Genomic DNA, 13,704 nt, shown 5'->3' on the forward strand with positions numbered 1-13,704 from the left:
CTTTGTTGGTGTTGAAGTTCTTCAGAATTTAGGTTATCTTACTCTCCTCTTTCTCTCTCTCTTCTGCTTAAGGGCATCAGTTATCATGGAGGTCAACAACACCCTGATTTTATATTGTATCTTTCTCCCATAAATCATTTCTCTGAGCTCCAGACTTGTATTAACACATTTAATTGCCTATTCAGCATCTCAAAATTAAACTCAATATTTCTTTTCCACACCTGTTTCTCTTCCAATGTTCTTTATTCTCCATAAATTATATCAGTATCTTCTCAGTTGTTCAAGACAAACACCTGGAAGTCATGCTTCACTTTTTTCCCTCCCCTTCTGTACCATAACCAATTCAACAGCAAGTCCTGTCCATTCTACCTTGATTATGTCAAATTTATAGACTGTGTGCATCCTTTCCCCATTGTGTGTTCTTGTTACCTTTGTTGAAAATTAATTGACCGTAAATACATGGGGTTATTTCTGGGCTTTCTACCCTATTCCATTGGTTGATGTGTCTGTTTTATGCTGGCATCATGCTGTTTGCATTTCAATAGCTTTAAAACATATTTTGAAGTCAGGGAGTGTGATGCCTCCAGCTTTTTTCTTTTTGCTCAATAATGCTTTGGATATTTGGAGTCTTTTGTGGTTCCTTATGAATTTTAGGATTGTTATTTCTATCTGTAAAAAATGACATTGGAATTTTGATAGGGATTGCATTGAATATGTAAATTTCTTTGGGGTAGTATAGACATTTTAAGAATATTAATTCTTCTAATCCATGAACACAAGATATCTTTCCATTTATTGTGTCATCTTCAATTTCTTTCATCAATATTTTATAGTTTTTGGTACATAGATCTTTCACCTCCTTGGCTAAATTTACTCCTAGGATAGTTAGTTATATGCAACTATAAATGGGATTGTTTTCTTAATTTCTTTTCCAGATAGTTTACTGTTAGAGTATGGAAATGTTACATATTTTTCGTATGTTGATTTTGTATCCTACAACTTTATTAAATTCGTTTCTAATAGTTTTTTGGTAAAGTCTTTGGGTTTTTTTTAATATCAGATCATGTCATCAGCAAAGATAATTTCACATCCTCCTTTTCTATTTAGATAGCTTTTATTTCTTTTTCCTGCGAAATTGCTCTGGCTAGGAATTCTAGTGGAATAGAAATGGTGAGAGTAGTCATTTTTTGTCTAGTACATGATCTTAGAGAAAAAAACCTTTCAACCTCTTGCCACTGAGTATAATGTTAGCTGTGGGCTTGTCATACATGAGCTTTATTGTGTTGAGGTACATTCCTTCTATATCTAATTTTTGAAAGTTTTTATCATGAAAAGATGTTGAATTCAGTCAAATACTTTTTCACATATATTGAGATGATCATGTGGTTTTTGTCCTTCATTCTGTTAATATGCTGTATCATATTTATTGATTTACATATGTTGAAACATCCTTGCATGCCAAGGATAAATCTCATTTGATCATAGTGAATGATCTTTTAAATATGCTCTTGAATTTTGTTTGCTAGTATTTTGTTGAGCATTTTTGCATCTATGTTCATTAGGGATAATGTCCTGTGGTTTCCTTTTCTTGTAGTGTCTTTGTCTGACTTTGGTATTGGGATAATTCTGGCTTCATAAAATAAGTGATGGAGAATTCCCTCTCTCCAATTATTGCAATAGTTTGAGGACTGGGATTAGTTCTTCTTTAAATGCTTGGTAGAATTCACTGTAAAGTCATCAGGTCTGGGGCTTTTCTTTGACGGGAGACCTTTTATTACTAATTCAATTTCCCTACTAGTTATTGGCCTATTCATATTTTTTTATTCCTGATTCAGTCTTGGTAGGTGGTATGTTTTCAGGAATGGTATCATCTCTTCTAGATTATTTGATTTGTTGGTATAATATATAGCTGTTAACGGTAGTCTCTTATGCTCCTTTGTATTTTTGTGCTCTCAGTTGTAATGTCTCCTCTTTCATTCCTGGTTTTGTTTATTTGAGTCTTCTCTCTTTTTTTCTGTTAGTACTCTAGCTATAAGTTTATCACTTTTGTTTAATCTTATAAAAACTTCTAGATTTGACTTTTTCCATTGTTTTTATAGTCTCTATTTTGTTTATTTCTGGTTTGATCTTTGCTATTTCCTTCCTTCTGCTAAGTTTGGGTTTACTTTATTCTTTTTCTACTTCTTTAAAGTATAATGTTAGGCTGTTTATTTGAGATCTTTCTTCTTTTTTGATACAGGCATTTATTGCTATACATTTGCCTCTCAGGACTGCTTTTGCTGCATTCCAAAAGTTTTGGTATGCTGTACTTCCATTTTCACTTGTCTCAAGTTATTTTTTACTTTCCCCTTTTAATTTCTTCTTTGACCCATTGGTTGTTCAGGAGCATATTGTTTAATTTCTATACATTTGTGAATTTCCCAAGATTCCTCCTGTTATTAATTTCTAGTTTCATACCATTGTGGTTGTAAAAATACTCGATATGGTTTCAATCTTCTTAAACTTGTTAAGACTTATTTTGTGGTCTAACATATGCTCTATCCTGGAAAATGTCATGTGTGCACTTGAGAAGAATGTGTATTCTCTTGCTGTTTTACAGAATGTTATATTTAAGTCTGTTAGATGAATTTGCTCTAAAGTGTAGTTTAAGTCCAATGTTTCCTTATTGATTTTCTGTCTAGAAAATATGTCCATTGTTGAAAGTGTTGAAGTACCCTACTAGTGCTATACTGCAGTCTATCTCTCCCTTCAGATTTCTGATATTTGCCTTATATATTTAGGTGCTCCAATATTGAGTCCATATATATTTACAATTGTTATGTCTTCTTGATGAATTGACTCCTTTATAACTATATAATGACCTTCTTTGTCTCTTTTTACAGTTTTCGACTTAAAGTTTATTTTGTCTGATTTATAAATATACTTACTCTTGCCCTCTTTTGGTTTCCACTTGCATGGCATATCTTTTCCTATCCCTTCACTTTCAGTCTACGTGTGTCCTTAAAGATGAAGTGAGTCTCTTGTAGGCAACATATAGTTAGGTCTTTTTTTCCCCATTCAGCCACTGACAGTCTTTTGATTAGAGAACTTAATCCATTTATATTCAAAGTAATTATTGATAGGTACAACAGACAAATAAGAACTTACTACTTCCAATTTGTTAATTATTTTCTAGTTGATTTGTAGATCCTCTGTTCTTCTCTTCTCCTCTTACTGTCTTCCTTGGTGATTTGATGATTTTCTGTAGTGGTAAGCTTTGAATCCTTTCATTTTATCTTTTGTGTATCTACTAAGGGTTTTTGCTTTGTGGTTACCATGAGGCTTACATAAAACATCCTATATAGGCTATTTTAAGCTGATCACAACTTAACTTTGATCACTTACACAAACTCTATACTGTTACTCCGCACCCATTTTATATTTTGGTATCACATTTTATATTTTTTTAAATAATTTGTACCCTTTAACAAATTATTGTAGCTATAACTGTTTTTAATAATTTTGCCTTTTAACCTTTATACTAGAGATGTAATTGATTTTCATACCACCATCATGGTATTAAAGTATTCTCAATTTGACTATGTGCTTACTTTTACCAGTCAGTTTTATAATTTCATATGTTTTCATGTTACTGCTTAGTGACCTTTTCCTTCAGCTTGAAGGACTTGAAGAACCTTCAGCATTTCTTGTAAGCCAAGTCTAGTGGTGATAAATTCCCTCAACTTTTGTTTGTCTGAGAAACATTTTTATCTCCCTTCATTTTTGAAGGACAAGATTTCTGGGTATAATATTACTTCTAGATTATTATCGGATCCACTGCCCAGGAAGGAAGAATCTAATCAATTAATTTGCATATTAATTTAATGGATCACACTTTCCAAGAGCATCTGCAGGGTATAAAAGACTATCAATTAACAAAAAGAGAATAAATCTCTCTAATATTTTGGAGGGCTCCTCAGAAAAAAATGGAGTGGTCTGAATGATGTCAAAAGACATAATTAAGAAAATTAGAAATGATTCGATATTATAGGGAAGCAATTTTCATCTCAACATTATAAAGAATATTCACAGTGATTCGATGGCTTAATTTAAGGGGCAGAAATAAATTCCTGATCAATTAAGAGTTTTAATTAAAACCTAGATGGCTACCTAACAAAGATGCTATCAACAGGATTTCTAAATTATAGGAACAGGGAGAGATATGTCTGAACAAGGAACTGTCGCAGTATTCTCCTCTCCTTATCCCAACCCATGAAACACATTACATGGCCTTCAAGGATTTCTCTCCTCCCAACTTAGGACATTTCCCACTTGGTAGAGTGCTGGCATCATACGGGGAGAAATGGAGATGCGGTAATTCTGCTAGGCAGATGGAGCGATTAGGTTTTCCTAAACCCCAACAGTCTCCTATTTCCACACAGATTAAAACTAGCAGATATTTGGGCTCTCCACCATCTACATCAGAGATTACTGGGTGGAACAGATGATGAAAGGCCATCTTCAGTAGGAGGAGCAGCCCACATATAGGCTCTTTATGCTCAGGGAGAACCGTGACAGTCCAGAAAAACAGAAGTTATAAAGACACATGAGTTTTGGGAACATTAGCACTTCTAGTATTTTATAAGTATTTTCCTAAACCTGAAGGCTTTCTAAGTCAAGGGGGAATTTTTGGAGGAAGGAATAAACATTTCTATTGTCCTTAGCTCTCCCCTTGAGTTTTCCCATTCCTCACCACCCCAGTTTCCCCAACCTAGGGCAAGAAGCTAAACTCGAATTTTAGTCTACAAGATTTATTACCACCAATGCTAAGAGTGATGGGACTATTATTCACAGGTATCCTAGCTGAAAAATGGAGATTTATCCAAAAAATATAATTAAGAAAAATAGGAATAGGTAGACATTATAGGAAAGTAGATTTTTCTACTCAGTATCATCAAGAACTTTTTAACAATCAAAGTAATTCAATGGACTCTCTCAAGGGGCAGAAATGTGAGAGCTAGGAAGAAACTTTGAGGTAAAAAAAGTGTTAAGTCCTTTATAAACAGATAAGAGGTATTAAGGAGATAGGTGAAGAGTGACAGCACTAAGTCAAAACTCAGGTACTCTAACTTCTAACCCAGAGCCATTCTTCTGTAAAATAAAGGACTAATAATTTTTTTTTAAAAAAAGAAACTACAGAATAATATATATCATGGGACTAAAAATGTCCCAGAGTTGTATCTCCTCTAAAACTTCTCACACAATTTATTTGTAAATACCTTTTAGTAAAAAGGTAATATTTACTTCCTAAGTTAGCCTATTTTACCATCTGACAGCAAAAGGTCTTCCTCATACCATACTTTGCAGAAAAGAGTTAACATAGCAATCCTGAGACTGCTACGCTTAAGAAAGGCCTCCTTGCAAGTCTGACCCTTGTCTGGCATCTGAGAACTTGGATCTCGGGAGGGTTAATGCCATTCTAAGAACTCCTAAGAGTGGTTTGCTATGCCTAAACTGTTCATACAATGGTTTATGCTGAACACCTGCTTTCCTTCTGGGGGTCTGGAATTTTGGTATGTGCTAGGCAGAGGGTGCAACCATGACCAGCCTCCAGTAAAAACTTTCCACACTGAGTCTAATGAGCTTCCCTGGTAGACAACATTGCACACTTGTTGCTACAACTTGCTCCTGGAGGAATTAAGTACATACTGTGTGACTCCACCAGAAGAGGACTCTTGGGAGCTAGTGCTGAGTTTCCTCTAGATTCGCCTTTGTATTCTTTCACTGTAATAAACCTTAGATATGAGTATGACTATATGCTAAGTCCCAGGTGTCCTCCTATTGAATCACCAAGCCTGAAGGTGGTCTTGGGGATCCCCAACACACATACTGAGCCTATTTCTGTCTTCCTTAGTTTCTGCACCTTCAGTTCTACACCGTAGAACAAATACGAAAGTTAATGACAAACCAGTAAGCACATGAAGAACAGCATGAGCTGTAGGAAAGCTCACTAGAGGAAATATTAATAGTACTTGAGTTGGGCCGTGAAGAAAGACTGACATATAGACAAGTAGGAAAAGAGATTACAAATCAATCTATTTAGACATTCAAGCAAGCAGTTTGAACACAGGAAAAAGCTGGGGATTGGTGGGAGTGGGGGCATGTGTGGTAGCAGAATGATGGACTAGATGGCTACTGAGAAAAACACTTCTTCCAGGATTCTGATTCTTTCATTTTAAAGCACCATTAGAAATCATTAATTCAATTACAGAACCTTCGTAATCCCAGAAATATACAGAACACATTCTTTGGGTCTATTATAAAGGACTGATCACTATCTGAATTGCTTTCTCAAGTATTCTCTCAAAACACTTGCAATTTGCATTGGTAACCAAAAAAAAAGTAAGTTAAGGGAAGGAGCTGAAAGTTCAAATATCTAAAATGAATAACCTAATAATGTGCACTAAAATAAGGAATGCCAGAAAAGCAAATCATCTTTCAGCTACTGTTTTATTATAGACATGCAAAATACCTGGAACAATAGCTCATTCCTTCAGAAACCAACAAAAGGTAATATTACATATTCCACTTTCCTTTCAAGTAGCTCTTTTTGTGATTTGGTATTACAGGCATTCATTAGCACAGTATCAGAAAAGACAATTGTGTTTGCATAAATAAAAGGTAGATTTTCACTTCAGTGAGCATTTTTCAAGCATTTATATGCCAAGGACTATACTAGGAAACAGTGCAGATAACCCTCTGACTAAACTTTGCTGTTTATAGTTTTTAAAAAAGCACTAAAATCTAAAATTCAGATGTGGTTGAATCCTTTCATCAGTGAAAATACATTGATAGATGATGCTATTTACTTTCTTCATGCTATTTACTGAATCTTTTTTCTAAACTATCAGCCTTCAAATTCTTAAAAGTGAACACTTTTCTTCCACCACAATTGGAACAGCAAGTACACCCTAAAAAAATTCTGTGCAAGGTTTGATTAAAATCTATGGCCAGGCTTAGAGTTATTCCTACATGAATTTTCCTGGGGGTGACTCCATCTCAATTGGGTCACTGGCATCAAGCTCAATGCTTAATTTTACCTACTCACCTAACTAGCTCTGGAGACTAGATCAAGGAAGAAACACTGTAGGTGAGGCTGTCCCCTGTCAGCAAACCTGCAGTAAGTAGTAAAATTAACCAGGAAAAACTCAAGAGAGTAAATTCTAACTCCACTTCTAACACCTCCCCTCTGACAAACCCTACCCCGCCAGTCAGCAGCTGGTTCAGCCTTCCCTCAATACCCCTTCCTCCCCTGCCATACCTTCTAAAACCACACGATTTCCCAGGTCAAAGTTAACTTTGATCCATCTTGTTCCTCCAAACCATCTGTCACTACACAGGCATTTGACATACTGTAGTCTTAGCGTCCCTGGGCTATAAGAGTGATACCGGTTTGTTCCCAGAAGCAGCATAATGGGAGGTTCAAGAGCTTTGTAATGACATAGACCTGGGTTCAAAATACAGTTCTACCACTAACCAGCCATTTGCTGTTAGACAAGTTACTTAACCTTTCTTAGCTTTGGTAAATAATAATACCTACCTAATAGGATTGTTGTGAGGATCAATTAAAACAGGTAAAACACTTGGCATAGTGTCTGGCACCTAGTAATAACTGATAAAAGGTAAGTATAATATGTATTATTAGTACTATATCCTCGAAATTGTATTTTCCTCTGTTCTCATTTCCCATGGTGATCATGTTACCATAATCAAAAGTTGGCACATACAGTCTGAGAAAAAAATTATTATTCCTAGTTCGAAAAGAAACCTGGGAAATACATTTTACGTATGAAAACACCGGATTTTGCCTAACATTTTCATGGCTCATAGGGACAAGGAGACCATTTGAAATCAGTACTGAGAAAATTTAAGAAATGTGGTAATGTGACTGCACTTAGTCCAAGAACTTAGCAGCTCGCACTGGCATTATTTCGTTAGCCTCCCCACTAGCCCACTGCCTCCCCACCGCTGAAGGCAGCATGGCGTAATGAGCAAAGCATGAACCTGGAGTGAGTCAGGCATGTATTCCAGTCCTGGTTCTACAACTCACCAGCTATGTGACTAAAGCTTGTTACTTTACCTTTCTCTATGAAGGTACCTCACATACTTATCTGTAAAATGGGTATAATAATAGTACCTACTGCATAGGATTGTTGTGGAGATTAAATGAATTAATACATGTTCTAAAGTATTTACAACAGTGCCTGGCTAACGGTACCATTCAAGGAATGTTGGCTATTAACATTACCAGCTATATGCTCTTTAGAGATAGTAACTGACTAACTCATTTTAAAAATCTCACATGTGCCCTAGTGTTGCAAATAGACATTATACTTTATGATTTTCTTAATAAATGAATAATTTTTTAGAAAGCATTTATATACTCCTAATGAGAGTTCAGAAATGAAAAGCATCTCTTTAAATCACTGGCCAAATAGAAGAAAATACTGCCTCAGTAATTCCTGGTATATAAGGAATTTGTTATTAGGGAAAAGAGGAAGAATAGAATATCTTTTTAAATAGTGACCCTGAAGATTTAATTTTTTAATTTAAGGAAAACTGCAAGGCTAAGAAGAAAAGAAATGGAGCAACATCCACAGATAAATGTAGAGTGAAGGTTATTTCATTCTTCTACTATAATAGCAAGGCATCCTTCCATTATAAGCCTCTACCTGTGTTAGATATTAAAAACTGTGTATCATAACAATTTATATCATATCGGTTGTACCCAAAACAATTTTTCTCCAAATAGGATAACATATTTCTCATTATATTATCTAAGCATTTAATGTAAAAGCTTTTTCCTCTGATCTCAAGTCTACTTCTTCGGAGAAGATGAAGCTCTATGTTGTGAAAACAATCTTTGTGACAACTTAGGCTAATTTAGATATGAAATCATGCATAGAAAGCCACTGGACTAAAGATAAGACTTGGGTTTTCATCTGAGCTCATCAACCATGTATCTTTAAGAGCTTGGGCCAGTCACTTCAGCAGTCAAGGGCCCAGTGTCCTCATTTGTCAAATTGAGAAAACACTACCTAATCTTGACATAGCTGTGAGAATGAAATGATTAACGACAGTACATGTATAGTAAGGTATGAAGTATTAAACAGATGTGCAATAATATAATTAATTTAAAATTAGTGAAGCTGGGAAGGAGAGTGGCATCTTCAAGTTCTTTTGATAATAAGAAAGAAATTCACTATAAATTACTTTCACAAAACATGTGAAATTTGGGTACACTTGATATTGTAAGGATACAGGGACATCTCAGAGAACTCAAGAGTGGTACCTCTTGAGGAAATGGAATCAGAAGCTGCACAGTCACCAAATACCAAATTTCCTCTGTCTCTCATCTCTGGCTTTTTTCTGCTTCCAACTTCTGTCTCCTGGGCCCAGTTTCAGGTTTCTAGGGATCAGCCTGCCTTGGTTTCAGTGAGTCCAAACAACTGAGTACAGGGAATAGAAAGAGTTCTCAGAAAAAGGAGAGCATCATGAGCTGGAAAAATACTTCAACATTTTCTACTACAGGCATATTAGAAATATTTTAAATATTAAACCCTGAGGGCAAAGATTTACATATACCTTTCTTCCAGGTTCAAGGTCATAGTAGTGGGAAGAAAGGGTGGAGCAAGGGAAACATAAGCATATTTAAAAGCAAATTATTTACATCATTAACTTAAGCCTAATATAACTCTCTTACTATCCTGAGGGCTAGAAGAGATGGATTCACATTTTAAAGCTTAGGACTTTAAGTATGAAGCAATTTCCAGCCTTGTCTTACCCAATTACCTGTCCTCCTTCTAGCACACACTAATTATACTCTGCCCTATTGAACTGTTTATGTTCCCCAAATATGCCCTGCGTTTTTGTGTCCATATACCTCACTCTACTTATTCATTCAACAAATACAACTTGTGCACCTACTGTGTCCTAGACATTATTCTAGGCACTAACCAAGCCTCATAGACTTTACATTCTAGAAGAGAAAGAGAAAGAATAAGTGCACAAATAAATAATTACTGATATTGACATACACTGTGAAGGAAATGAGCTTTGTCAAGCACAGACGGTGTGAGATTACCTAGAGAGTGTAGATGGAGAGGACGAGAAAGGTAGGACACCCTGGCTCCTAACGAGGAACTCTAGAACTTAGCTGTTTGACAAAGCGAGGAGAGTACTTTTCTTCCTATCTTGGTAGCCCTCCTTCTCAGTTACTTTTGCTCCTCCCCTTCCTTTATCCAGCCCCTAAATACGAGAGTTGCTTGCGGCCTGGTCCTGAATAAGAAAGTGCTGTATAGTCAGAGAAGTCTTATGTCCAGTCCTGTCCTGTACACAGTTTTCCACCAACCACATCCCCTATGGTTAATCATTTTTATTAATTTTTCATTTATCCTTCCAGTGTTTCTTTGTGAAAATAGAAATAAATGAACACATGTTCATACTTCTCCCGTTTCTTAAATAAAATATACTATACATACTATTCTGTATCTTGCTTTTTTCACTTACTATATATGAGAAATAAGTCCTCCTTCCTTTTCATGTTGTATAGCATACCATTGGGTGGATGTTTCATAACAATGGACATTTGGTTTTTTCCCCCAATCTATCAGTATCACAAATAATATGGACTTGAATGTTGATGCCCAACCAAGAGCCAGAAATGAAGGCCTGAACAAGGCAGACACTGGCATTAAGACTCCTGTATAAAGCCAGGCCATAGAACAAAAATAAGAATACAAATAAAAATGACTAATTTGGGTATAAAAGCAAGTAAAGTACAAAAACTGGACAACAATAACACATAAGATGGAAGAGAGTAATCAGAACAAGAATGTGGAATTGTCTGGAGGAGGATAAAGAATTTGATTGGATTTAGACTTTAAGTCAACTGCAACTTTAAAACTTCAAGGGTATTCTCTAAAGGAATACGAACAGAATGTATAACTTCCGAACTAAACTGACAGGATAAAGGCGGGGCAGCAACTTGCACTCTGGTAGGAGGCAGGAAAGAAAAAGACAATGATGAATAGTAAAAGCACAGTAGTGAGCATTATATAAACAGTAGAAATTAATCTAACATATCAGTAATTACAATAAATGTGAAATTTCAAGTTAAGACAAATATTGTCAGATCGATTTCTTAATTCATTTATATGTTATTTGTAAGAGACATACCTGAAATACATAAACATAGATAGGTTGAAAGTAAAGGGATCGAAAAATATATCAGACTAAATATGAGACAAAACATATATCAGGTAAAATAGAACTAAAGTCAAAAAGCATTGATGGAGAAATAAAGGGGCCCATTATATTTAATATACAATTAACAGGAGCAATCAAGCAAGAAGATATATCTACTTGGGAACACGGATGGCCCTAATTCATAGCTTCCAAATGTATGAAGCAAAAGTTGACAGACTTGAAAGGAGAAACTGACAAATCTATAATTGAAGCGGTAGATTTTAACAAGCCTCTTTAAATAATTGATAGATTAAGAAGAAGAAAATTAGCAAGTATGTGAATATTTACATAATAATTAGCAAGCTTGATCCAGAAAATGATTTAGAGACCAACAATTAAAGAACACATTCTTCTTAAGCACACATGAAATGTTTATAAAAATCAATCTGACTAAGATGATAAAGCAAGCCTGAGCAAATTTCAGAGATTCAATCCTTGGCTCCAATGTGCTAAATTAGAAATAATATAACAGAAATATGGTTTAATATTCAATCTTTTGGTTAAAGATACAGAATGAACACAAATATGTAACTTTCTTACCTCCAGAAATCCACCTATAATAAATGTAAAGGGTTGCTTTATTTTTGGTTTTCTTTTTAGGTATAAACACACAAAGACAAAGAGAGTGGAAGAAGGAATGATAGCCACAAAATTGTGGCTACTGGAAGAAGTGGATACTGGAGAATGGAAGCAGTGGTGACTGACAGCAAATTTGAGGAAGCTGAATCCCAAGCTAGCAGTGGGGAAAGCAGAGAAGTAGCCTGATTTATACCATGGAACCCCCAAAAGTCTCTGGAACTGGTGTTACAGGAACCTGCGAGCAGACTGATGGAGCACTTAGGCCTCTATGTCCTCTCCACTACTGTACTTGGTTGGGTGACTCATTACCCTGCCCCACCCCTTAATCCATGTAAGAAACCAGAGTATATTCTCTGAAGAGGTTTAAGAGAGGGCTTTTTGGCCTTGGGGCCACAAGGCACTTTTGAAGATTGGAATGCTTAACTGAAAAGAGGTAGAACTAAGGGAAAGTTTAATTTCTGATGAGAAAACCCAGTTCACACCACACTGAAATTCCAGAATGCTAGGAGCCAAGATTATACCCTCTCATGAAGAAGAGTGAAGAGTGAGAGAGCCTTCCAAGTTGTTCAAGAAAAAAAAACTTAAGATACTGAAATATTGATAAGGTCTACTAGATCACCTGACAGTGAGGCCGCAGTAGATTAGCTCCACACAATACACAGAGCTTTCAATCAGCCTTTAGTGCCCTGTCTTTATATTTGAGCAGACAGTTGAGAATAATACACGTTTTAGTATTAGACTAAGACAGTATGACATGAAACACAGAGATCAAATCCATGAACAGGGGGAAAAGCAAGCTGGAGAAACACAGATTATGCAGGGAAATGAAAGACTTAAAGGCTATTGTTAATATCTTCAGAAAGATAATGAACCATGATAGAAAAACAGGATGAATAAGGGATTAATCAGAGAAAAGCAAAGAGTTCTTAGAAGCTAAAAATATAAACAGGAGAAGCCCAAAAATAAACCTTCACATTTATGGTCAATTGATTTTTCACAAGGGTACCAAGACAATAGAGAAAAAAGTATTTTCAACAAATGGTGCTGAGACAACTATATATCCATATGAATTTAGACCACTATTTTATATGGCATATAGAAATTAATTCAAAACGGATCAAACACCTAAATGTAAGAGCTAAATATATAAAATTCTTGAAAGAAAACATAACCATACATCTTTGTGACCTTGGATTAGACAACAGACATGACCTCAAAACCACAATCAACAGAGGAAAAAATAAAGAAGTTGGACTTCACCAAAATGAAAACTTGGTGCTTCAAAAGACATTATCAATGAAGTAAAAATTCAACTCATAAGATGGGAAAAATATTTGCAAATCACGTATCTGATAAGGGTTTAGTATCCAGAATATAAAAGTACTCTTATAATTCAATAAAGAAAGGACAAATAACCCAATTTAAAAATGGTCAAAAGATATGAATAGATATTTCTCCAAAGACCATATACAAATAGTCAATATCACATGAAAAGATACTCAACATCATTAAACATCAGAGAGATACAAATCAAAACTGAGGTACAATTCACACCCACTAGGATAAATATAATGAAAAAGACAATAACAAGTGTTGGCAAAGATGTGGAGAAACTGGAACCCTCATACACCGCTGGTGGAAATGTAAAATGGTGCATTTGGAAAAAGTTCGGCAGTTCCTTAAAAGTTAAACAGAGTTAGTTACCATATAAGCCAGAAATTCCACTTCTACGTATATCCAAGAGAATTTAAAACATGTATTCATACAACAACTTGTACACAAATGTTCACAGCAACATTCGTTATTCATATAGCCAAAAAGAGGAAACAACACAAATGT

General features: G+C 35.3%; 1 protein-coding gene across 1 annotated transcript in view; it reads right to left on the reverse strand.

Moving 5' to 3' along the window:
* SYN2 (synapsin II) overlaps window positions 1–13,704 on the reverse strand; it is a 176,352-nt gene that overhangs the window by 98,727 nt on the left and 63,921 nt on the right. The window lies entirely within an intron of this gene.

Source organism: Propithecus coquereli, unplaced genomic scaffold (genome assembly GCF_000956105.1).
Source record: "Propithecus coquereli isolate 6110/MARCELLA unplaced genomic scaffold, Pcoq_1.0 Scaffold461, whole genome shotgun sequence".
NCBI lineage: Eukaryota > Metazoa > Chordata > Mammalia > Primates > Indriidae > Propithecus > Propithecus coquereli.